We start from the raw sequence: 27,629 nt of genomic DNA, 5'->3' as shown, positions 1-27,629 counted from the left end.
TCCATTTTGAGGCTGTTCATAAATTGAAGGCACAACCTCTATTCCATCTCAGTAGTCTCCAACCAGGTGGCATCAATATTGACCTCCAAATTCAGTTAATCCCCTTCTCTGGCGTCTTTCTTTCTCACAACCCTCTGTCCCTCTTCCTCCAGCTTCCCAGTCCCTTACCTTCATTCTCCTATCAGAAAGCTATCTCTATAATTGCTGCCCTCATTCCTAATCACCTCATTTGCTCTTTTCTTCACTCTCCCACCTGTAACATGCGAGTCTGTGTCCACCTGCCTTCCTCATCTCCCTGCCACCCACCTCCCCCATCTAATACAGATTTTTGGAACTCTTAAAGGGCTCAGGCCTCCAACATTGACTGCCTTTTATATTCTAATGATGTTGCGTGACCTGTTGACTTTCTCCGGGATTTTTTTGGACCGCACTTGAGCCCAATAATGACAGATTTCTAATTTACCACAATTCTAAATTTGAACATAGGTTAGAATGTTTTGAACAGGAGAGAATTCAGTTACTTCACAAACTGGTTAATTTTACCAATCAGAAGTGACATTCCCAAATGTTCCAACAATCAATCCGAGAGAATTTTGCCAAAGCAAAGAAATTGTTTTCCTCTCACAGCAACTGAAAACAGAATAAAGTACTAACAGGTCACAGATTTGTATTTTAAAGCAGTTCTGATGGATGATCTTGGAAGTGAAATCTTAACTGTTTCTCCTTCCACAAATGCTTCTTGACCTATTTTGAGCCTTTCCAGCGTTTACTGATTTCAATCTTGCTGCATTTGCTTTGTGGTAATAGACAATTTATACAACAAAATAAGGTTCTTTGGCCCAAGAGTTTTGTGGCATGTACTCTTCACAGCCTTCCTCCTCCAATTAGACCCTACAGGCTTTCACTTATCTCCCTTTCATGTGAATTTCATGAACTGAAATGCTAACTGTTTTGCTCTCCACAGATGTCACCTAACCCAATGAAGATTTCTAGAATTTTCTGTTTTTATTTAGGATTTCCATGTTTGCATTTGGTGCAACAATTATAAATGCCATGGGCAAAAATGGGTCAAATGGTATCTTACCATACTGCAGGGGTGATACAGAAAATCCACCACTGGATACAAATTACCCTCTGCTCCCCTCTCTGCAGGGATCGCTCCCTCCATGACTCTCTTGTCCACTCCTCCCTCCCCACCAATCATCCCCTTGGCCCCTACCACTGTGAATGCAAGAGACGCTCCACTTGCACCAACACATCCTCCTTGTAATGGAGGATTTAGACCATGCTGTTGCTTATACAAGTTTAAGTATCAGTACCCTACTTTAAGAATGTATGAAGTAGACATAATCTAAATTCCACCATGGGGTCCAGAGATGCAGTTGTCTTTTGTTGGTCATTAAACATAATCTAATTTACACCATGAGGCCCAGAGATGCAGTTGTCTTTTGTTGGTCGCAGACTGTCAGGAGACCTTGAAGATAAGTAAACCATTTATTCAGGGTGATGGGCTGAGTAAACAATTTTTGGGTAATATAAGCCATGGTCCCGCTGCTGAAGTTTCAGATTCTCTGAGGGGTGGGAACATCTCTCAGCAAGAAGAAGAACTTCTAGAGTCCAACCAATGTCCCGGTCGGGGGAGGTGGAAGAGCTATTACCGGTGCCCCGACAACCTACTACAAGTGTGCAGTCATTGCCTCGTTTCGGCAGTTGGGACCAGTCCAGACGTTGATGAATATAATTGGGAAGGGCTTGCATATTGTAGTTTGAAATCAGCTTTAGATTTAGTAATAAAGAATTGTATAAACTGAAGTTCTCTCGGCGTGTGTCTCTGTTTTCTTTCGGTAGCTCAAACACTGTGACCAATCTAAAATGAACAAAGTGAGAAGTACAAGTTTACCCAGGACAATTGGCGCTGCGAGCAGGATTGGTCTTGAGATGTTTCGCCGAAAGAAAGAGGTGAGCCCTGAACAGTTCTTGATTCCGGGATGGACTTCAAAGATGATGGGTTTGGCATGTTGGCCAATACTCTGTCTTTGTTGGGACCACCCATTAGTTGGGATGAGAGGTTAGATCCATCAAGTATGCCTCTGGGAGAGCGGGTTGCCACTCTCCTTTGAGAAAGTAAATTTCCTGATAAAAAGGGGACACTGCCGGACTGTTTTTGGCTGCTGGCCACAGCCTCACACCACTCTGTTCAGCGTGAAGCAGAATTAGTTCAGCGAGAAGTAGAATCCCAGCACAAGAGAGAGCCACTAGAGGAGGAAATAGAAGCCATGCAACAACGCTGTTCCATGATGAGTGAGATTGTTCGCACCAGTCAGGACTGAGCCAAAGAATGGGAGGATAAGCATGTTCAAATGATCTGACATAATATTAAACTCTGGCAGCAGCTCTGTGCAGATAAGGAAAAGCAAGGGGTAGAACCCGATCCACGTCGTATTCGTGCTATGATAAGGAATGGCGACGATCCTGATGTAATTGATGATTGGGACAGGAATATCTGGTATGATGACAATGGTAGTAATGCAGATACCCTTCAGCATGTGCCTGACGTACTCGCCTCTCCACCCACTGTTCATGCCCGCCCCGTAAGGCAGTGGATTTTCCAAACAGACGGAGATGGAAAGGGGTATGATGTAATGGTAGAGATTGAATGGATAGATACCCCAGCCTCCCAAGCGGACCCAGGAGAAGGTAGCCGAACCCCTGCTTATGCTCTATGCACCCCCCTCTACAGGATGGCCTTGGCCTACTCCCGTCCACTGGGTGGAGGGCCCTGTGGGCCAAAGTGGGATCAGAGGTCAAGAACAGTCAATGATCCGTGACTTCTCTGTAAAAGAGCTGGCTGCCATTGGAGATTGATTTAGGCAAAAGGGCCTGGCTCCTGTGTGTTTGGGAACAAGGAGGGGGTAATGTATATTTAACCCCTGAGGAATTGCTGGGATTAGGAACGTTGATACTGATATCCGGATCACTGCTGAGCTACGTGGTAGAATGAGAGGGGTGGATTACTTACTTGCCACTCTAGGGGATGCCCTGTTATGAGTATACCCGTCACCAGTAGATTGGGATTTACCTTTGAAGAATAATTGGGGAACCCCAGAGGAGGGTATAGCAGTAATTCGTCAACAGGCCCTGGCCTCTGCCTTGTATGCAGGGCATTTGAGGCTGTGGGAATGTGAGGGGAGCCCTGACGAAGAGATGTTCATTGCTGGAATGCATACCAGATTGGTTCGTTCTGCCCAACCCACTGTAAGGGGACTGGTTCTGTCCGTAACTAGTCCGCTAATTGGGCACCCTGTGTTTGAGGTGGTGTACGCCTTATCTGGGCTTCGAGAATTAGAGTTGGGAGGTAAAATCCACTCACGTACAGCCCAGGTTAAATCAGACAAGCAGGATGAAAAGAGAGGGCCTGCTGCTAATAACGGACCGACAAGAAAGGACCTTTTTCTAACCTTGTTAAAGTTAGGCGTACCTAAATGTGATATTGATGGGAAACCTACTGCAGTCCTTTATGCCCTTTATAAGAGGAAGGGAGGGGAACATCATCCCCAGCTGCTGAGTCCTCCTGGTCCAGCTGTGCCTTCTGCTCCCACTGCTGCTCCTATTGAACCAGCTTCTCTTGCTCAAGTTACCCGTGATGAGATACAATTGGTTAAAAAGGCTCTTATGGATAATAGTAGCATGTGGTCCTGGAAGCCCCCGAACCCTCCTAAAGCATGAGGATGTGGGCAGGGCCCCCGTGTCTACTCTATTGAGACACGGTGGATACATGGGGACCCATGGCCCTACATACTGTTAACAATCACTGGGGTGGGGGTAATGACCACCAATATTTGGCCTTGGTCAATACCGGTGCGGAGCACTCGGTGATCCCTGGTAACCCCAACCTCTGGACTGGACTGACATTTCGAATAGAGGGGATGGGAGGAGCGATCACCCTGGAAAAGGAAAAAAAGTCTATGTTACGGTGGGTGATGGCCCTTCCCCTGTATGGTTACATGCGCTAGTGGCTGCCACTGACGAGTGTATCCTGGGTATCAATATGTTGGCCGGTACGGCCCTTAATACTAACCAAGGGAGATTTGCATTTGGAATTCGGACTATTACAAAAAGACTAGTAGTGGGTCGGGCTAAGTGGGATCCTGTGATGGTGCCTCACCCCCGAAACCAGTATGCATTCCACAGTATCGCCTCCCTGGAGGGCAGGAAGAGATTACTACCACCATCCATGCTTTGCAAGAAAAAGGGGTAGTGAGGCCCGCAACATCACCCTTTAACAGCCCTGTTTGGCCAGTCCAGAAGCCAGATGGCTCCTGGAGAATGACAGTTGATTATCGTTTTTTGAACAAACATGCCCCACCACTTGCTTCAGCAGTTCCAGACATTGTTACCCTTATTGAAAACATTGCTACTAGGAACTTGGGAATATGGTATTCTGTCATTGATCTGGCTAATGCCTTCTTCAGTATTCTTATAGCTGAGGACTCACAGGATCAGTTCGCCTTTACCTGGAAGGGGCGCCAGTATACCTTCACCCGCCTCCCTCAGGGTTATGTACACTCTCCCACTATTTGCCACAGCCTAATTGCCCATGATTTGGAGGCGGTGCCAGTATCGCCTTCTCTCTTGATTCATCATTATATTGATGATGTGATGATCCAAGGGGCCACGGAAGAGATGGTACAGAAAGGTATGAAGAATGTCCGAGATGCCCTGATGCAAAGAGGATGGGCCATTAACTCCACTAAGGTGCAGGGCCCATCCCAGATGGTTATTTTCCTTGGAATTCAGTGTCACGCTGGAGAACAGGTTACTGTGCCAGACTGTATGGGTAAACGTTACGTTCTAGTAATGGTTGACTCCTTTTCGGGCCTGGTTTTTGCTTTTCCCATCAAGACGGCTGACCAAGTTAGCACTATCCAAGGACTAAATAATTTAATTTCTCGTTATGATGTACCATAGGAGATTCAGTCCCATAATGGCTCGCACTTCTCCTGGAAGGCAATCTGTGATTGGGCAACTGACAAGATTATCTTATGGGTCCACCTTATTCCTTATTACCCGCAGGCTGCTGGGTTAGTTGAACGAATGAACGGCTTACTGAAGGAACAAATTTGTTTATTAACTCCACTGGGGACCCCAAAGGGGTGATGCCATGTGCTGCAGCAGGCAGTCGACAATTTGAATCATCGTCCTTTAAAGGGAGGTACACCTTTCCACCGACTTCTTCACACTTCTGAACTACAGCCTATTCCAGAGGAAAAAATAGTCATTGCCTCACATTCCTGAGTTAGAGAATGCCGGACAAAAAGTATGGGAGGCACCACCAGGTAGTTGCCCTCCTGTAAAAGGGGAAATAGTGACACCTGCCCAGGGTAACACTCGGTGGGTACCTATTGAGGGTCAGGATGGTTTATTTTGTTTAAATACTGAACGCTTACGGCATCATGAGTGACATATGTCAGGCTTCTTTGTTCCAGGTCCTCCGTCTTGCGCTCCTGCTGATCTGGCTTAACCGCTGCTTTGATGCCAGCAATTGGATTTGTAATGTTGAGGACGTTCCGAGGGAGTTGCTCATGAGGGGCACGGCCCAATGTATCCACTAATATATCTGATATTGTTCAGCATGTTTCAAAATCTGTTCGTGAGCTCCAGCGTCTGAGTATTGTGGCCCACAAGGATAGTTTGAGCATTGATTGGAATCCTTTTTCATGGTTAACTGGTACATTTGGGGGATTGGGCCACACGATTCTCCGTTGGTTGCTCGCATTATTGCTTATTTTTGAGATTATTGTAGTTTTGGTTTCTCTTTTTCGCTCTTTCTGTACTCGAAAGCTTGTTAGGTCTCATAAGTGACAAACTGCGACCAAGGGGTGGAATGTAATGGAGGATTTAGACCATGCTGTTGCTTATACAAGTTTAAGTATCAGTACCCTACTTTGAGAATAATGTATGAAGCCGATATAATCTAAATTCCACCATGGGGCCCAGAGATGCAGTTGTCTTTTGTTGGTCATTAAACATAATCTAATTTACACCATGAGGCCCAGAGATGCAGTCGTCTTTTGCTGGTCACAGACTGTCAGGAGACCTTGAAGATAAGTAAACCATTTATTCAGGGTGACGGGCTATGAGTAAACAATTTTTGGGTAATATAAGCCATGGTCCTGCTGCTGAAGTTTCAGATTCTCTGAGGGATGGGAACATTTCTCAGCAAGACGAAGAACTTCTAGAGTCCAACCAACGTCCCGGTCAGGGGAGGTGGAGAAACTGCTACGGGCACCCCGAAAACCTACTACAAGTGTGCGGTCATTGCCTCGCTTCGGCAGTTGGGACCAATCCAGGCATTGATAAGTATAATTGGGAAGGGCTTGCATATTGTAGTTTGAAATCAACTTTAGATTTAGTAATAAGGTTTGTATAAACTGAAGTGCTCTTGGCGTGTGTCTCTCTTTTCTTTCGGTAGCTCAAACATTGTGACCAATCTAAAACAAACAAAGTGAGAGGTGGACGTTTATCCAGGACACTCCATCACCACTATTTAGAGCCCTAATAAGTCCTTCCAAGTGATGCAATATTTCATTTGTAAATCTGCAGGCACCAGCTCCTGCATCAGGTCCTCCCATTGTGGTTTCCTCTACAGAGGGGAGACAGGGTGCAGACTTGGAGATTGCTTTATTGAGCACCTCAGCTCTGTCCAACACAATAGCATGGATCTTCCAGTGACCACCCATTTCAATTCCCCATCCCATTCCCTTGCTGACATGTCTGTCCATAGACTCGTGAACTGCTAGACTGAGACCACCCATAAATTGGAGGAAAAACTCATAATCTTCTGTCTGGGCACCTCTCCAATTGGATAGCATTAACATCGACTACTCTGGTTTCCATTAAATCTCCCCACACCCTCACTTCACCTTTTCCCCAGCTCTCTCTCTCTCTCTGACTCTCTCTTGCCTTTTCTCTCTGTCTCCTTTCACAGAGTCAAAATCAATTCTCACCTCTCCAATTAACACTTTTTGTTGTCTTGTCTCCTCCCCCTACCATTCCTCTCTCTTTATTTTGACACCTTCCCTTTCTTCGTTTGTACCTTGAAGAAGCGTTCAGGCTGATAACGACAGTATTTACCGCCTATGGATGCTGCAAGACCCGCTGAGTTTCCCCAGCATTTTTCCAATTATACTGTGATTTTCTTTGATTGGATATATTGCATGTGGATTGTCAAGCTGTCTGGCATTCCCTTCAACAGAGGCTTTCACATGAAGCACTAATGGGGCCGTCATCCATAATTCTATATTTCATCTCTTGGGTTGTCCTGCATCAAGGATATTCTTCAAATCGCTCAGCTGAAGCTGGCCAAATCATTCAATTAGACTGATCATATGCCTTAGATTTCATTCCACATGGCTAAGTTTTACTTGAATTCAAATTTCAAATGATAATTTTTCAAATATTCATTATTATAATTTTACTTCCTGCAGGCATTTAGGAGATTAAGAGCATGAATCTGTTGCAAGATTGCAGTGGAATGATGTAGGCTTGAGTTATGAATCCCCAAATGGTAAATCTTCGCAGCTCTGTCAAGGGGGTCGGTTCCTTCAGGCAGGTAATATTAAAGGATGAATCAGTTTGATGCCTCTCATGCACCTTCAAATGCTTGGCTGCAGATTCATTTTGGCAGAGATCCAGAAGCAGACTGCCTTTTTTTTTGCTCTTAATAGGGGTGTAATACTGATAAGTGCTCATACAATGTAACCTTAATATTGGGAAAACAATATATTTCAATAATATGCGTGGACCCTTCGATTTCTAAAGCTACTTCAGAAGCCAAATTGAAAGAATGGCCCAATTTGCATATCTTAAATAATATATTGGTTTCTAGAGCTTCTTGCAATTTAGTATGAATCATCTGTGTAAATATTGTAAATATTATCCCTGTAGCAATTATTATTGTGAAATATGGTGTACATTTTGCTCTAAGGTTTCCCATAAAGCAAATACTTAAGTTAAAAATAAAACCTGAAAATAACCCCTAAAAATTTTCTATAGAAATACAAACATATTTCAATCTGTCATCCACCATAAAGTTTACTTTGAATCTTTTTGTTGCATTGTGGTTGTATTTCCAAACTGAACTTGCTAGTTTATGAAAGGATCGTCATCAGCATAAGTTTTAATCAAAGTACATGAAATTGAGAGAGTGAGATGATGAATAGAAAGTAAAAACAAAAATGTTGGAGGAATTCAGCAGATCTCACACCGACTATCGGAGATAGATATGTAATTAATCTTTTGGGTCTGAGCCCTTCTTCAAGATAATGAGTAAAAAGCAAGGATCCTCCTTGACTAATTTCCTTAGCAGAGGTGAATAATGAGAGACATAGACTCAAAGTACTTAATAGAATATTAAAAGATCTTGCCCCTCCATGAGTAGTGGGAGTCTGTAGCTCATTGCCTGTAGGGTGTGGAAGGGAGCTTCAGAAATCCTCTTCCCAATGAAAATATGTTTGGAAGAAAACTTGATGTTCGTTAATGTACAATGTTACAGTCCAAGAATGGAAATACATTATCAAGACAGAAGATCATCTCTGATTGTAGTGATAGGGAGCAAGGTCCTATATATTTGTTTGTAACCTGTACATGTTGCATTGGGTCCATTGTCAATTTGAATACTTCTGACCTTCCCAAAGCTGAGGTCAGATCTAGTTTGATCATGCTTGAGTCATTGGTTATTCTTACTAGGGTTAGCAAGATATTACTGGTGTGAAGTTTATTTAAAATTGACCAAATTCAGATCAAGCCACCAACCAATCCCAGATTTCACTCATCTTTCACCAAGTTTCACTTTCAAAGTCATAAAGTAAGTTTGGATGACAAACAGCTTTGAATCATAGTTCCTTCTACTCATGGGCCAGATGGCAAATGAAAATATTGTTCAAGGTCCATTATTTATCCTAAGGTGCATGATGAGAAGATCAGCAATGATGAAATTTTGCTTGTCAAATCTCAGTTGAATTAAAACATAATCTGTGCACAGCTTTCTCTTGTCATGCAGGTAGACCAAGAGATTTTTCATCTACCCTGAGAGTTCAGGAGAAAGCTCAACATCAATTCATTGCTTGCAATCTGGGTAGCAGAACCATTTAAGATTGGTTCCTTGAATGACATAGTTATTCCTTGCTTCAATATTTAGAAGAAGGTTATGGAGCAAAAATGCATGTCTTAAACAACCATTGTCCAAACTTGCCAGAAGAGGCTTAACAGATGACATGCAGGAGACTGCAGATGCTGGAATCTTCTGGAAAATTCAACGGGTCAAGCACCTTCCATGGGAGATACAGAATGGTTGACATTTTGAGCCAAAACTCTTCCAGGTCAAGTGCTTCAATTTTTGTAAGGCCCAAGATGATTAATAGATACAAGACCTCACAACGTTCAGAATAAACCTGTACTTGATACAATTGTGCATGATTGGTCGGTCAAACTTTTGACAAACCATCATTTGAATAGAACATAACTGATCTGTACATGTTTCTACTCAATATCTGAGATAGGTGAGACCAATACCAAGGGTCACAGCCTCAAGATTCAGGGGAGTAGAATTAAGACAGAGATGAGGAAAAACTGTTTTTCCCAGAGAGTGGTGAATCCATGGAATTCTTTCCCCAGGAAAGCAGTTGAAGCTACTTCATTAAATATATTTAAGGTTCAGTTAGATAGATTTTTACATGAATTAAGGAATATGGGGAAAAGGCAGGTGGGTGGAGTTGAGTCAATGATCAGATCAGCCATGATCTTATTTAATGGCAGAGCTAGCCCACCTGCTCCTATTTCTGGTGTTCTTGTTTTTAACTGAACACCTTTGAAAGTACTTGCCACAGCCAGTTTGATTTATCCTATTACTTTATTGTTAGTTGTACAAGTCCACATATAACTATTCCTCCAGCAAAGAGAGTGAAAACAAAAGCCAGAATACATATTCTTAAGAAATGTAGGTTAGAATCAAGACCCTTTATCCCTATTCTTCTTCACGTGCTTTCAAATCAATCCACATGTCCAGTATAATTACAATTCCTTGCACAGTTACTTACCTTGTATGCACACAGCGATTTTTTAAAACAAAATGAATGCTATTCCTAAACAACAAACTCAGAGACTCACTTAAGGGCTCTTACTTTGAACATTATTTATGACTGAATGGTACTTTTTTCTGCATTGCAGACAATTTGTTTACATTTCTTTCTTTCTTTACAGTTCTCTCTTTTGTATATGCATCTTATTTTGAGTACAATTTTTTGCACTACTAATAAGTAGAAATTCTCCCTGGCCCACAGGAAAAGAATCTCAGGGTTGTATGTGATGTCATGTATGTTCTCTGACAATAAATCTGAACATTGTCTTTCCTTTTACAAATCTCTATTCCAAGCTACCACACTATTTTCATTCCAGCCTGAGCTGACGCTGCTGTTTTCTGGGTTATTTAGCTTTAGTTCAGTGTTCTTATCATGACCTGGCATCTTGGTGCACCCTCCAATTGGAAAAGCTAAAAGGAGCCCTCCAAAATCATGACCAGGCTGAGGAGTTAACCTCGCTGTGACTTCACTGAATGACTAAGTAACAGAGTGTGGAAGATGTGCATTTCATTCAAATATTGGATTTTTAAGAAATTTGGTAATATAATTGGGGTTTGCATTGAATAATGCCCATGTCATGATTGTGTGACAGACTTGATGAAAATGATCAAGCCTGAAGTAATTTAAGTCATTCAGTCATTTATATAAGACAGACTTGACGTCACTTTCAGTTGGGCGAACCACTCTACTCCCTGTACACTTATGACTGCTCCAAATTCACTGACACGACTACTTGTTGTTGGCTGAATAACTGGAAATACCAAGTCAGAATTCAGATCAGCTATTGAAAACCTAGTTGGGTTGCGCCAGAACAACAATCTTGCTCTCAATGACCCCAAAACCACTTTAAGCCAAGGGTCCACAAACACCTGTCTTCATTGAAAGGAAGGAGGTGGAGAAGGTTAGAACTTTGAAGTTTCTGTAAGTCCATATTTCAGAAGACATCTCCTGGAACCAGCACATCAAGGCAAAGATGAAGAAAGTGCACTAATGCCTGTACTTCCTCAGGAAACTGAGGAGATTTGGCATGAGATGCACTCTGGAAAGCATATTGACTGGTTGCATCATAGCCAGGTTTGGGAATTTGATTGCACAGGAAGGTAGAAGGCTGTAGTAGGTAACAAACATAGCCAGCTCCGTCACAGGCACCAAACTTCCATCCATTGCAGACATCTAGGTGAGGCGCTACCTCAAGAAGGCAGCCAACATCATATAGGACTCTCATCACTCTGCTCACAACCTTACTGCTACTTCAGGCAGAAGGTACAAAAGCCAGAAGACCATCACCTCTAGGTTCAAGAACAATTTATTTCCAATAGTTATCAAGCTTTTGCACCTCCCCTTGTTACACAAATCAGGACTGTTCCATCGGTACAAAAGGATTGTCTGCCCTTAAGAAAAGTCACTTTTTTTGCACTCAGATAACTGTGAATATGTATTATCTATATTTTTCTATATTTCTGGTATTCTTTTAATTCAATTTAGCATACTATCATAGTTGATTTGTTTTTTGTCATTTTTCATGTAAAGTATAATGTTACGAGTCCAGAGGACTCCAAAACCCAGCAGCAATAGAAATTCACTAAGACAAATGGTTACTTAAAAAAATATACTTTTAATTTTCTTTAAACATGAAAACAGGATCAAACTTTAACTTATTACTATTAACTTAACCCCCTTCTAATTCTAACCGCACTTGTATGTAAGTTCTTTGATTCACAGACCAATCTCACTCCTCCAAGTACACCCTTATCAGCCAGTTCTTATACTATGCACAGAATAGAACATTTATGAATTTTCACGAGGCTTTGGTGCTTAAAGGTAAATGGTTACTGCTCAGGAAGGTTCTCGTTGGTTTCAGAGAGAGATTTGCTGCTCATTGAATACATGCAAACTGATTCCCTCCGATCAGCCACTTCAGTGTCTTGCTGAAGAAACTTGCCTCATCCTGGGTTTTCCAAATGATAACCTTTTCTTCTGGGTCACCTCAGAGTTCCTCTTGTTTCCCTTCTTTCAGGAGAAACACTCTAGCCAGCCATTTAATCTTGTAAGGACTACAAGGATTTTCAACAGGCTGAACTCAGAACTCACAATCCGTCTTAAAAATGGGGTTTTAACAAGCCTGCCAGTTTGTCATGTAACAGCCCCCCAAAGCCTCTGCAGAACTCAGCTCTCTTTCTAAAAGAAATCCTGTTGGTTCTTCCCTCTCTCTCTGCTTATAAAAACCAGAACTTCTTGCAGGGCTAACCCAATCCTTGAAATATCTTATCAGTACTTTGAATCCTTCCAAAGCAGTTCCATTGTCTTTTCCAAAGCCACGGGCACCTGCATGACTGGTTTCATTTTAAATGAGATGAGTTACTCTGTTTGCATTTGAAGTGACTTACACTAAACCCCCATAATCTATCTCTTTTAAAGGCAATAATATATAATATAAAATATAATATACCCTGTAACAATAAATAGCTGCTTGGCTGCAGCAAGTAAGAATTTTGGTGCATTTGTACATTGTATCACACAATAAATTCTTTATCACCAGTGGAAAAAAAAATCAGTTTCCATCTGCTGCACAAATGCACTACATAAAAAGAGCAGCATGTTGTGTGAAATTCATTGATCTATATTCAACAGAATGAATTTGAGAGTTACAGCAAGATCTGCTGTCACAACTAGGTACCACATTTTGCAACACAAAGTGGAGAATAACGTCAAGGCAAGTAACATCTACTGCAAAGTTTCAGGTAAACTAGGGTGGCAAGGTTAGCATAGCAGACAGTGCACCAGCGGTCAGGATCAGAGTTCGAATCCCACTGAGGTAAATCACAGTAATGCTGTGAATGACTGCTGCAGGCTGGACCCACTTCCTGAAATCGATTCTACCCACAACCCCTCGCGTTAATTCTGCCAGGATCAGTTGATGAGCCTGACTGCTGCTCCCGTCCATAGTCAATAAAAGCCTATCGGTTTCACAACCTGGTAATTGATGATGAATCAGTTTTATTGACTATAATTTTTCAAGGAAGATAGAGCAGCACCTGAAGCCCAATAAACTCAACATAGACCCTCAATCGTCTGATGCTCCAACATGCTCGAACTCTGGCTATGCTTCTTTGAGGACTTTCTGACGACAACCATGAAATTTGTTAACATGGATGAGGACAGACTGAAGCTCCTTTTCTCACACATCAGGACCCCCAGTCTTCCAATGATCCATGATGCAAAATTGTATAAAGAGGCCATGAATACCCTGAAGGGCCAGTATCTCAGAAGTGTAAATGAGGTCCACACAAGGCACCTCCTGGCCACTTGGAGACAGCGACCCAGTGAGTTGAGTGCCGAGTACCTACGGGCCCTCCAGCCTGTTTCAGCCACCCAGAATGCAGAGGACTTCATCCGGGATGCCTATGTGGTTGGCATCCGCTCCTTCAGCAGAGGTACTCAACCTGTAAGTGCGATTGAACTAACAGAGATGCTGGAGGTGGCCCTCCAAAATATGGATGGCTACTCGGGCACCACTATCTAGAGAAGGGAAATCATCCTGTACCGTGAGCGATTGGTCACAGGCATCATTGCACTCCTCTAGTGATCTAACCTTGGCCACTGTGGTGGATGATCACCGCAGATGCTACTTTTGCAGACAGGGCAGGCACCTGCCTTGCCAAGGAGGTGGAATGCTCTAAGTGGAGAAAAAGAGGACATTATGCAAAAGTCTCCCAGTCTAAACTGCCCATATAACATAGCAGTGCCGCGTGCGGACACCTGCCAACCCAAAGAGTGCAATTGGTGCAATCTTCTCTACGGACCAGCGATGATTGATGTACAAGCTATGGGGTTCGCCATCTTAGATTGTGCAGTCTGCACCATCTTCTTGGGCCTGCAGCTCTGTTGGGAAACAACAAAGGTGGCCATTTTGGGACCAAGCACCCGAGCAACTTGGGCCCTCCTCGGATTCAAACAGCGAACCTATACTGGTTTCCATCACCCTGGACCAAGGTAGATCACATGAACTCACCAGGTCCATGATAGACACGCAGGTAAATGGGCACTTAATGAACTTTTCATGTGATAACAGGAGTATGGAAAACTTCATTCACCCTGATACCGCTAAGCGCCTATCCCTCGAAGTATGGCCAATTAACCATAAGATCTCATTCACATCCAAATCACATACAACAGGTCCTGTTTAGTGACTTTGACCATTAAAGGCACAGTCTACAAACACTTCAGGCTCCTCGTCATGCCGCAGCTCTGCGCCCCCTTGCTGTTGGGGCTGAACTTCCAGTGCCAACTTAAGAGTGTTATATTGGAGTTCGATGGGCCCCATTCCACCACCCCTCCACCAACTATCTACAATGAACAGTCCATAGATGATCCTCCGCACATGACCTGTGGGCTCATGACCCTCAGAGACACCCCCCAATGCTGTTTGCAAACCTCACCCCCAAATGCAAGCCTGTGGCCACCAGGAGAAAGTGCTGCTGCTCTGCGGACAAAGCATTTATGAAGTCGGAGTTTTCAGCGCTTGTTAGGCATGATCGAGGCCAGCAAAAAGGTGAAAAATAGGGAATAGAATAGAATGGCCATAGATTATAACCAGACCTTTAACTATACACGCACCTCGATGCATACCCCTTCCCTGCATATCCAATGTGGTTAATCAGATCGCGCAATGTCATGTATTTTTCCACTATTGACCTGAAATCAGCCTACCACTAGCTCTCAATTCACCTGGAGGACTGTCACCATATTTGAGGCGGATGGTTGCCTCTGCCACTTCCTCCGGGTGCCCTTTGGTGGGGTCTCCATTTTCCAGCAGGAGATGGACTGCATGGTGGACCACTATAAACTGCGGCCTCTTTTCCATACCTCACCAATGTGACCACCTGCAGCCACGACCTGCAGGTCCATGATGCCAAGCTTTGAAAATTCCTCCAGGCCACGAAGCTCCTGAACCTTGCTCATAAAAGGGAGAAAAGTGTGTCAACATTGATGAGTACTCACAATTCCCTTTTGCCATCCCCTGCCTGGACATCACCTCAGCTACAGTCATCAAGGCCCTCCGCAATGTCTTCATGCTCTTTGATTACCCTTGCTTCATTCACAATGACTGGGGGACCTCATTTATGAGCAATGAGCTGCGGCAATACCTGCTGGTGAGGGGCATCGCCACAAGCAGGGCCACCATCTGCAATTCCAGAGGGAATGGGCAGGTGGAAAGTGAGAATGCCATGGTCTGGAAAACCATCCTCCTGGCACTGAGGTAATGGGGACTCCCTGTTTTCCACTGGCATGAGGTCCTCATTGATGTGCTCCACTCTATACAGTCGCTTTTATGTACGACCACTAACAATATGCCCCATGAACACGTTTTTCTTCCCTAGGAAGTCTGCTTTAGGGACTACGCGGCCTACCAGTCTAACCTGCCCAGGACTGGTCCTGCTTTGGAAGCCCACCAGGCAATCTAAGACTGACCCACTAGTCGAGAGGGTCCAACTCCTTCACACAAACCCCTAGTACATCTATGTGACCTTCTCTGACGGTTGCAAGGTCAGAGTCTTGATCTGGGATTTGGCACCATCGGGAACTCTAACTGCTCTCAACCACCAACAGACACTCTCTCCCACTGCCACCTTGGGGATTCCTAAACTTACTGACGACCACACTCCCAGGAACTTTTGACACCCACGATGTACCAGCACCACACTCCTTCACCTGTCCCTTTCCGCTGGCAAACTGTATCCGATGATGAAAGACTGATCTTACAGGCTGCTTATGGTACCACAGATACATCCCAGCCATTACCTCATTGTTCACAGCAGCAGAGGAGATGCCCTGACAGACTTAACCTGTAAATATGTGTCTATGTGCATATATTTGCTTCGTCATTTTCACCCTGCAGGACTCTTCTTAAAGAGGAAGGGTAAATGTGGAATACCAAAGTAAAGCTATGATTGGCTACTGCTGGCTGGACACACCATCTGAGACCAATCCTATCCACAACCCCTTGCATGCTCCCCATTCATTCTGCCAGGATCAGTCGATGAAGATGGCTGCTGCTCCATTCTACAGTCAATAAAAGCCTGTCAGTTTCACAACCTCAGTCTTTTGTCATAATTGATGGTACATCACCCGTGCAGTCTGTAAGGAATTTATAGGTTCTCCCCATGTCAGCCTGGTGCTCCGGTTTCCTCCCACTATTCAAAAACATACTAGGGGTTGTAGGTCAATTGGGTGTAAATTGGGCGGCTCAGGCTCATGGGCCAAGAGGGCCTGTTACCATGCTGTATGTCTAAGCTTAAAATTTATATGGTGCTTATCTAAAACAAAAGCAAAAAGTGCTGCAAATACTCTTGCAGCTGTTGTTCTTTTCAGCTTTCTGATATAATGTTCGGGACTTCTTGACACTATTAGAAAACCTGTCCTGCTTTTTCTTTCAGACCTCATGCAAGGGGTTGTGGATAGGATTGGTCTCAGATGGTGTGTCTAGCTGGCAGTAGCCAATCATAGCTTTACTTTGGTATTCCACATTTACTCTTCCTATTTAAGAAGAGTCCTGCAGGGTGAAAATGACAAAGCAAATATATGCACATAGACACATATTTACAGGTTAAGTCTGTCAGGGCATCTCCTCTGCTGCTGTGAACAATGTGGTAATGGCTGCGATGTATCTGTGGTACCATAAGCAGCCTGTAAGATCAGTCTTTCATCATCGGATACAGTTTGCCAGCGGAAAGGGACAGGTGAAGGAGTGTGGTGCTGGTACATCGTGGGTGTCAAAAGTTCCTGGGAGTGTGGTTGTCAGTAAGTTTAGGAACCCCCAAGGTGGCAGTGGGAGAGAGTGTCTGTTGGTGGTTGAGAGCAGTTGAAGTTCCCGATGGTGCCAAATCCCAGATCAAGACTCTGACCTTGCAACCATCAGAGAAGGTCACATAGATGTACTAGGGGTTTGTGTGAAGGAGTTGGACCCTCTCGACTAGTGGGTCAGTCTTAGATTGCCTGGTGGGCTTCCAAAGCAGGACCAGTCCTGGGCAGGTTAGACTGGTAGGCCGCGTAGTCCCTTAACACTGTCAGATTGACATTAGCACCAAAGAAGGATGATTTAATGTACTGTTTCTAACAAGTGTTTCAGATGTGAGACTGAAGTAATGAATCTAGTGATTACAGCTGTGGTATTATATGGTCTTAACAGAACCATCAAGTTCTCATCATAAACACAACTCTCTCCACTGATTACTAATCAGGGAAAGTATTTCTTCAAGTGCTTATGCAAGAACCACAAGCTTATTTTGCAAAGAAATTTATTTCTGATAACTAATACATTTTTCATATAAAATGGGTTTAAAGCTGATACAAAATATTTAAAACCAATTTTTATAGCACTGAATATAATGCAATTTCATGTCATTAGAAGAGAGAACAAATCTTTCTCTCGAATCAGGTATGGTCAAAGATTGATTCCTATGCAAATTTCTCCATCAGCCTACTGATTATAATGCTACTTAACAATGCAGTGACAACAATAATTTGCATATATATATTTACAGGTTAAGTAACTCAAAATGTCCTGAGGTACCTCTCACAAACATTATTACTCAAGTCAGTTTTCACATTTCAAGTCCTTTACATTCCCTGGGTATCCCTGGAAAATAGACATGTATTGATTTATCTCACAAACAGTTCTAATCTAGAAATCCAAGCAAGAGTCCCAACGAAGTATTGAAACCTTCGCACCACCTCTCAGCTCTTTCTGATCCAGAGTTTTGGCATTCTTCATCGTCAACATTGAGCACTGGTGCCTGGAAGGTGCCTTTTTCATCAATCAAGAACGGAAGTGATTATCTTTTCAGTCTGAACCAACTTCAGATTAAAGTAAGTATTTTATGCTAATTCATAAAAGATTTAACTTACTTTATTAGAATAATAAAATCTTATGGTAAAACGGTGTACTTCCTTTTCAAATAGGCACATATCAGCCTCAACATCTGATAATATTTGTTCTTCATTAGTTTTAATATTAAGGGTGATTATAAAAACCATTGTTAGCTCTACTAGTCCAGCTTGGCATTTCATTGATATAAAAGCAGAACATCTTGGAAACATTCAGCAAGCCAGGCACCATCTGTGGAAACATCTGATATTTCACGTCAAAGATCCTTCAACATAGTTTGTCTCTTACCCAGATCTAAAGAAATGTTTTCAAATCGAAACATTGACTCTGTTTCTATTCCCACCGATGCAGCCTGGCCAGTTGAGTGTTTCTTAAAATTTCTGCTTTTGCTTCAGACTTTCAGCATCTGCATTTTTTTTTTTGGTTTTGTTTTCATTTGTTTGCTTTTATTTGTCAAGGTGTTAGTAAACCACAGCCAGGAATATCTGAAGGATGATGAGGAATGCAGAGCAGAGTAAGACAAATGGATATCTCTTTCAAATGGCTAGCAAAGGCATGATGGGCCAAATGACTTCTTCTTTGTGCTATATCATTCTATGATTTTTTTTTAAATTTAGGGCATAGTTATAACAAGACTATTGGACATTACACTGCAGCACAAAGGCCAGAGATTTTTTTTTTGGCATATCGAATACCTTTTATAATGTTGGCCTTGCATTTCAAAACATTTAAATCTTGTTCTGGCTAGAAAGTGAACTAATAGTTGATTTTATGCATTTGTTCTTCAAAAAAAGAGAAATATCCATTGATTTTACAAGGAAATGCACTGCAAGTGGGTAATAATAAACTCAGCAAGCGATCCTTGGAAATAATAATGTGACACATTAAGTTAACAGTGAATTCCAGCACATGCAAGATGACTTTCCAGTTCTGGATGCAAGGAACTGCGAAGCAGTGCAGATTAAATCATATATTGCTTTAGGAACAGAAAATCTTTGGATGGAAACAAAATGAAATCAGCAGAGCCTAGATGTAATTATGTTTCAACACCTCTGCCAATGCTTTGCAGACCCAAGTCCCTACACAAATGCCAAAGGCAATTATAAACAACCATAAATAAAGTGTTTCAATGCAGATGTTCCTGATATGTTACTGTATTAAAGACAGAAGGCAAATTCACTCCAAGTGCTTCATGGCCTCTCAGGGTACCTCCATAAGCTACTTGTTCAATCCTTTCAGGTTCAAATGATCTTGAAAGTTGACAATAGCATATATTTGTTTTGTCATACAAAATGCAGATAGAAATTTACAGCATTGATCAATCATTAATTTATTGGACAACAAGGGCACATGGGCCAAAAGGGCCTGTTATCATGCTGATATGTCTAAAAAAAAGGCAGGCTGGATTATCATGAATGATGTTGGACTTCCTGAGAGTTGTTGGAACTGCGCATATTCAGAAACATCAGGAGTATTCTATCTTATTTCTGACTTGTGTTATAAGCTCACATTTTATTTACCACAGGCTGAAAACCTTTCATTACAAAACCTTTTCACAGCAAAACCATCCACAACTTGTGGTCTGACAGAAGGCACCGTTAAGTAGGAACCATAAACAAAGTTAATGGTTTGGAAGAACAAAAGAACAATGATTGTTATTTCAGCAAGAAGGACCAGATGGGACATCTACAAGTCATATGATTATGAGTCACATTTTTGAGAAATTGAAATAGAAAAGATTTCAGTATTGATCAAGCAAGTCATGTGATTGAGACACTTGAAGAAGCAAGATTGATGAATAAGAAAACAGAGATCTGCAAGAGACAGAAGTGAATGACTTTGTGTGAAATGAACTTGTCAGGAGAAAACAGTAATCTGTTGTGACCATTGTAATGGACATTCTTAATTGACCCATACCTGGGTCAATTTGGATTGTGACCATTCTAATGATCATTTTATCTGATCCTTTCTGGCTTTCTGAGGTTTTTTTTTGAAGCATTGTGGAAGTCACAAATTTTGTTTCCCCAATGCAAAGAAGAGTGGAGCTGTGACCATCATTCATATGAAAGGACATTTCTCTAGAAGCAACTCAACAATGATTTGTGAGTTTTGAGTAGACTGTTGACTCAGTGGCTCACCTGCTTCATAATTACTTCTGAACATCAGTTTAAAAGTTCTGAGTTTCAACACAGAATTTCTAAGACTGAACTTTGGGAATTGACTTTCTAGGATTGTGCCTAAGCCGTAATGATTGGGTATCCACACCCACATACACACACACCCACACACACACACACACACACACACACACATACATAGTTGGGGTTGTGGCACAATGATGCTGTTGTTCTTGTGTGGCAATGTTTTAAGAGACACCTATTTCCAAAGGCAATTCTGAAAATAAAGCATTTTTAGATGACATAAAAGGCTGATAGATCCAAACCATTCAATAAATCCTGGACCAATGCTTTGTTCAAGACATAGTGATGTGTTTTCAGGGACCAGAGAAGTTCTCAGTTTTATTACTAGCATTATCTTTGTTGACTCAGGCGTTGGTGATTGAAGGGTGCTACTACATATAACATTGATAATGGAAATGAGGAAAAAAAGTAGCTGGATTTTCACATTTCGATGCAAGTGCCACATTGGATATGATGTTATCCTAGCTTTTTCCATTCTCTTCTTCTTAGGTATCCTCTCAGAACTGTTGATCACTTGTTTCCACTCAAATTCTACAGGTGCAGAGATGGCTGAAGAACAAAGAACATAACAACATTGTGTGGGCTCTTCAGCCCACAATGCTGTGTGATCTATGAAAACCTACTTCACAACTATCTAATACTTCCCTACTTCACACCCATAACCCTCTCTTTTTCTAACATCCATGTGCCTATCTAAGAGTTTTTTGAATGTCTCTATTGTACCAACCTCCACCACTTCATCCAGCAATGCACTCCAGGTATTCTGTATTAAATACTTAACCCTAACTTCTCCCTTAATCTTTTCCCACTCATTTTAAAACAGATATCCTCTGGTAATTGTTATTGTCACCCTAGTAAAAAGGTACTGCAAGTCCACCTTATCAATGCCTTTCATAATCTTATATACCTCTATTGTTACCTCCCATTCTTCATTGCTCCAAAGAAAAAAACCCTAGCTCAATCAACCTTGCTTCGTAAGACATGAAGCCCAATCCAGGCAATCTTGAAAGGTCCCCTCTTGAAAGGTTCTACACCCTTCTGAAATGAAGCAGCCACACAATACTCCAAGTGAGATCTAACCAGCATTTTATAGAGATGCAATATTACTTTAACGTGCAACAAATTAAGACCATAAATCTTCTTAACCACTCCATCAACTTGTGCAGCAACATAGAAGAATCTATCATGGGAAAAGCAGACCCTGCCATGGGCAAGCAGATGATGGTTGACTAGATAGGTAGTTTGGATGTTCTGCACTCCATCCATTGTTCATGGACAGCTCTTTACAAAAGACTAAAAGAACTTAGTGCCTTCCTGGATGCTCCTTTCCCTTTTTGTGCAGGCTCAGGCCATGGATTCTCAGAAGTCAGTAGACATGTTATTGGTTTTTCCAAGGATACATTGAGAACTTGCTTCAAGTATTTTCACTGCTCAAAGCATTTTCAACACAAGGTCAGCCTTCATTGGCCAAGTATTCATATATTCACTCTTGTGGATTAATAATTGAGCATGAAGACAAGAACACAGAAATAGAAGTTGGCGTAGGCCCCAAGACTGTCCCAGCACTCAATGTGATCATGGGTGATCTATGCTGACCTCAGCACTTCTGAGTTAGTTCCCATGACTTTCAATTCACGGACCTTTCAAATATTTATCTCTCTCCAACTTTAAATATGCATGAACCGTCATCTGATCAGAATCAGAATTTATTCTCATGAACAAGTCATGAAATTTGATGTTTTGTGGTAGCGTCACAGTGAAAATATTCATATTATAAACCAAATGTTTGTCTTGCAACAAAAATTATAAAAAATAATAGTGCACAAAAAGTAAGGCAGTATCTTTGGTTCATGATTATTCAGGAATCTGATGGCAAAGGGGAAGAAGCTGCCCCTGTGCCACTGAGTGCTTGTCTTTAGGCTCCTGTACATTTTTTTCCCAATGGTAGCAGAGTGAGGGCATGGCTGGGGTGGTGGGGGTTCTTTGAGGATAGAGACTGCTTTTTTAAGACACTGTCTCATGTAGATGTCCTTGATGGAGTGTAGTTTGGTGTCTGTGATGTTGCACGCCGAGTTAACAACCCTCTGAAGTTTTTTCTTGTCCTGAGATTTGGCGCCTCCATATCAGACAGTGACGCAACCAGCCAGAATGTTCTCCATGGTACACTTTTAAATGTTTTCGAGAGTCTTCAGTGACATACCAAATCTCCTCAAACAACTCACAAACTATAGCTGCTGATGAGCTTTCTTTATGATTGCATCAATATGGAGGCGCCAGGACCGATCCTCAGAGATTTCGACACCCAGGAATTTGAGCATGAGGAAATTTTCAGATGAGGAAGAATGTGCTTGGATAGGTTGTGAAAGATTAATTCCATCAGTAGAATTGCTCCCTGAGGACTTCCTTCCCAGGGAGTGAACACTAATGCTTTAGAACTTTTTAAAGTCAACAACAGGTTTCTAATTTCTCTGGCATGGAGCAGAGCTCAGTGGGATCGAAGGCACATACCATCCACTAAGATAAAGTTAGAATTTTCAATAGTCCAAACAAAGTGAGAAAGCACCAGGGAACCTGTGCAAAGGCAATGTTTGAAAGTGCAGCAAAGACCAGACAGAAGCTACCTTGTTATCAACCCATCAGATCAAACTCACTCTCACCTCTATTTGAAAATGTTCCAGTGCATTATTAATGTTGTGTCAGCCCTGATAAAATCATATATCTGTTCAGTGTTAATCTTGTCAAAACATTGCAGTGTAGGGAATATATTTGTTTACAAACTATGCTATTGGATTAAGCACTAATAAATCTTTTCTGCAAGGCATCTGCTCCAGATCTGATCATCCAAGTGTAATGGGCTTTCCTAGTCTTAATATTGCTGCACTCTTGTATCACCTATGTTGATCCTTTCATTATGCACCCATCATTCATGAGGACCTTGGCCCTTTGCTTGGATGGTGTTCTCTTGATATTGATCATTCTGCAATCTATTGACTGTTTTTTTTTTTCTCTCCAAGAGATATTTTACAGATTTGTTGGTCAATTGCTATTTATTTCACTTCAGGAATTACTGACCATGGGATAGTTACAAACCTTGCCTCTAGAAATGGTGAGGACGGTTTCTATGGTAGTGGATTTTGGGACCAGAGGGTATAGCCTCAGAATACAAAAACATCCCTTTGGAAAAGAGATGAGGAGGGATTTTTTTTACCCAAAGTGTGGTGAATCTATGAAATGGGTTTCCACAGATGGCTATGGAGGACATCATTAGCTATGTTTAAGAAAGAGGTAGATAGGCACTTGTTAGCAAAGGGATCAAGGATTACAGGGAGAAGGCAGGAGAAAGAGGTTGAAAAAGATAGTAAATAGCCATAATGGATTGGTGGGCCAGACTTAATGCTACGAATAGCCTAATTTTGTTCCTATGGGTGAAAAATTGCCATTTGTGTCCAGAACTGGCAATGATAAGGTCCTCCTGATGGCCTAGGGCAACTCTTCTGTATGTGAGGGAACTGAGTTATCGTCTCCAATTTTTACACCAAACACACCAAACGGTGCTAATTGTTAGATACCCCATCTCTTGCTGTTTTAATCCCTGAATATTAAAAAAAAATCCAAATCTATGAAGTCGAATCTTCAACCGTGTTGTAAATATCATGCTTATGAAAATTAGGGGCTGGGTATTTTGCAATACAAGAATTACTCCCTGATTACCCAATACAAGAATTACTCCCTGACTGCCCAATACAAGAATTACTCTGTGACTGCCCAGTACAAGAATTACTCCCTGACTGCCCAATACAAGAATTACTCCCTGACTGCCCAATACAAGAATTACTCCCTGACTGCCCAAAGCCTGTTCACCATCTAGAAGGTGGAGTCAAGAAGGTAATAACACCCTTTCCAGTTGCCAGCTTGTTTCTTAGATTGGCAACCCATCCACCCCCTGAAAGCTTTCCTTCCTCTGTCGTCAGCTCATTGTCAATGCTGTGTGCGCCAGCTGCAAGATTCTCTGCAGGAATTTCCTGAAGATTTTTCAATGGGAGAAAAAAACTCTCTACTCATAAATATAAATGCATCCCTACCAAGTCATATACTATTCTGATATGGAAATATGTCATGGTTGCTAGGCCAAAGCTTCACAGCTACCTTCCTAAGTGCAGAGTGCAGTGTATTCACCTCATAGACAGCATCTTACCATATATGGGTCAAGGTTGGCGCAAGGTCGGAACAGTTGGCATAGGATTAGCACAACGCCATTACTATACCAGCAATAGAGATCAGATTGGGGTTCGAATCACATGCTGTCTATTAAGAGTTTGTAAGTTCTCCCTGTATCTATGTGAGTTTTCTCCAGGGGTTCTGGTTTCCTCCCACCCCTCAAAAAGTACTGGGGATGTAGGTTAATGGGGTGTAAATTGGGCAGCATGGACTCATGGGCTAAAATGGCCTGTTACTGTGCTCTATGTCTAAATTTAAATTTAAGATTGTCCCACCTTAGATATGCTTATACTGGCAAAGGAATTTTAAAAGTAAAGAAATCAACAGCATCAGGGAGAATGTTAAAAATGGTAAATTATTCAGTTTGTGCTTCTTTTTATACACCAACATATAGGCAAGTGAACTGGAGCCCTGGACTTGCTGTTGGGAATCAAGTCAGGAATGAGGGAACCTGTTGGAAGTCTCAAGGTCTAGACTAACAGCAAACTGGTGGAGATTGTATGAAGTACTCAGCTCCTTTTACTTAAGCTCAGATCTTCCTATGGGAGCCACGTTTCTACTCACACTGGTAGTGGTTGCTGCAAGATGAGGTAGCAGGGATCTGAAGCAGATTGTGAGCTTGTCAATTTCATCACTAAGAAATGGAAGATGATTAAGGAAGTAAGCTTCGGAATGACTGTCCTTGGAAGCCCACTGCTGCTTGTCATAGACCAAGTGATACTTCTAACAGAAGCTATCATAGACAGAATTCTCACATGCAAATTTCAGAATCCTCATGCAGAAATACCCTTCAAGCATCTATGAAAGTTGAAGTTCCTCCTGTCCATGGATGGATCAAGGGCATGCTGAGCAGGTGGGTTGAATGCACCTCAATCATTTTTTATGGGGGCCATTGACCATGATTGAATAGGTAGATGCAGGTGAATGCTTTGATTCTTTCTTTTCATTCCGTTTGGTTGCATCACTGCCTGATATGGAGGTGCCAAATCTCAGGAAAAGAAAAAAAACTCCAGAGGGTTGTTAACTCGGCCTGCAACATCACAGATACCAGACTTCACTTCATCAAGGACATCGACATGAGACGGTGTCTTAAAAAAGCAGCCCCTATTCTCAAGGTCCCCCAGAGCTCTTCACTCTACTACCATTGGGAAAAAGGTACAGGAGCCAAAAGACGAGCACCCAGTAGCACAAGGACAGCTTCTTCCCCACTGCCATCAGATTCCTGAATGATCAATGAACCAAAGGCACTGCCTTACTTTGACATTTTATGCACTTTTTTTTGTATGGCAAATGTTTGCACTGTGACGCTGCCGCAAAAAAACAAATTTCCTGACTTGTCATGACAATAAATTCTGATTCTGATTATTAAATTATCAATGCCTATCTATCAAATTGGTTTTAAGTTATTTACTTCACTCAAGTGTGCAGTTTAAGTAAATTTATTACATTTTAAAATAATTTTGACAATTGGTTCTTTTTAAATTGTTTTTAATTGTATAAAAATTAGATATTCCACTACTGAAATGAATCTTAACTTTGTTTCTTTATAGGGTTCCTTTCTTAATTATTTTCAAAATTTGTAAGATTAATTCGTTTCTGGTTTTTGACCACATTGTTTATCTTTTTTTTACTATTAGCAATGGACTGTGTGTGTTAAGCCAGTAACCTCCAAAGGGAGGGGATTAATAAATAGATAATTAGTATAGTGGATTTTTTGAGTTCTGTTTTTTTACTTCTTTTCAATGCCATGTAGGTTTCAACACCATTTTGAATTACTATATAAGATTTGTTAATATTTTATTGTTATATACCTATGTAACAGTTATTTGACGAAACCAATAAAAAAAAGAAAAATAAATTATTTTTAAATATCTACAATCAACAAGCTGTGAAAAGTCAATTGACTTTAAATTTATTGTCAAAGTTACATACATGAGATCACATATAACCTTGAGATTCTTTTTCCTGCAGGCAAGGCAGAATTACCACTATTATAGAATTATGCTATTATTAATGTTTAGGTTAGATAAGACCGTGTTTGGAAACAAGGAAAGACACTTACCAATCACATATTTATGTGAGCAGATAAGAAAGGTCTTAGACTATAGAATGCAACAGCACAGAAAAAGGGCTATTTGGCCCCTCTAGTCTGAGCCAACCACCATCTCCCTCGTCCCACTGACCTACTCTCCATTCCTTTCAAAACACGCAATTGAGCCCACATTTTTCCAGAGACAAAGTGTCTGCTAATTCAAAGTCAAGCTGGAGAGCCATAAAACTAGAGTTGATTGTTCCACTGAAAGCTTGTTTGCTTGACAGCTTAATTTCTACTTCAGAGCAGAAAGCAGTTTAGTTATTGCTCTCCATTGAAACCTGAAACAATGAAGTTTACTCAGAAAGCCATCTGGTCAAACGGACGACCATTTGCTTATTGACCTGTTTTGACAAGCCAGAGACTATTTGCCATGACTCATGCTTTTGGAAAATGAAGTGGTTTCTGAAGAAATTAAACTTCAAAAGGAGTCAGTAATGATGTCATGTCATGTGATTACAACATTTCAAGGAAACATCTTTAATATGATGAACCAGTTTCAGCTGAAGGCTGAAATGTAGTAACATTCTATGAGAAAGGACTGCTATCATGTTGTCCTTGGCAAGAGAGGAACACTGGAACAAAGTGACTTCAGAAAAGATGGCCACTTCATCTGTCTTTCTTTATTAAGAGAGAGCAGTGCTACTGTGGCCATTATAATGGTCATTTTGTCCAAAACCCTTGCCTTGGTTTGTTAAATCCTTGTGGAAATCACATGACCTCCACACAAAAGAGGGGAATTGTGAAATTATTTGTATGAAGAAACATCTCTCTGAAAGCAACTTGACAAGAATTCATAAGTTTTGAGAAATCTGATGCTTTGGTGTCTCAACCACATAATTACTTCTGAACAACAATTTAAAGATTCTGAGTTTCAAAACAAAAGATTTATAAGATTGACTTTGAAAATAACTTTTCAGAATCATGCCTGACCTGTAATGGTTTTGGATCTGCACCCCTCTCCCCACCGACACACACACACACACACACATTTGCACACAGCGCGGTTAAGGTTAGAGTTACTATTTTATATTATTAATAGTTATTAATAAAAAAAGTTGCCTTGTTGAATTTCTATTGCTGTTGGTCTA

General features: G+C 41.6%; 1 protein-coding gene across 2 annotated transcripts in view; it reads right to left on the bottom strand.

Annotated features, from left to right (window-relative positions):
- Window positions 1–27,629, bottom strand: part of LOC138737038 (glutamate receptor ionotropic, kainate 2) — a 511,494-nt gene that overhangs the window by 139,623 nt on the left and 344,242 nt on the right. The gene's annotated exons all lie outside the window — the stretch shown is intronic.

This window comes from Narcine bancroftii, chromosome 6 (genome assembly GCF_036971445.1).
Source record: "Narcine bancroftii isolate sNarBan1 chromosome 6, sNarBan1.hap1, whole genome shotgun sequence".
NCBI lineage: Eukaryota > Metazoa > Chordata > Chondrichthyes > Torpediniformes > Narcinidae > Narcine > Narcine bancroftii.
Note: the sequence above shows the minus strand (reverse complement) of the source record. Positions and strands in the feature narration are given on the sequence as shown.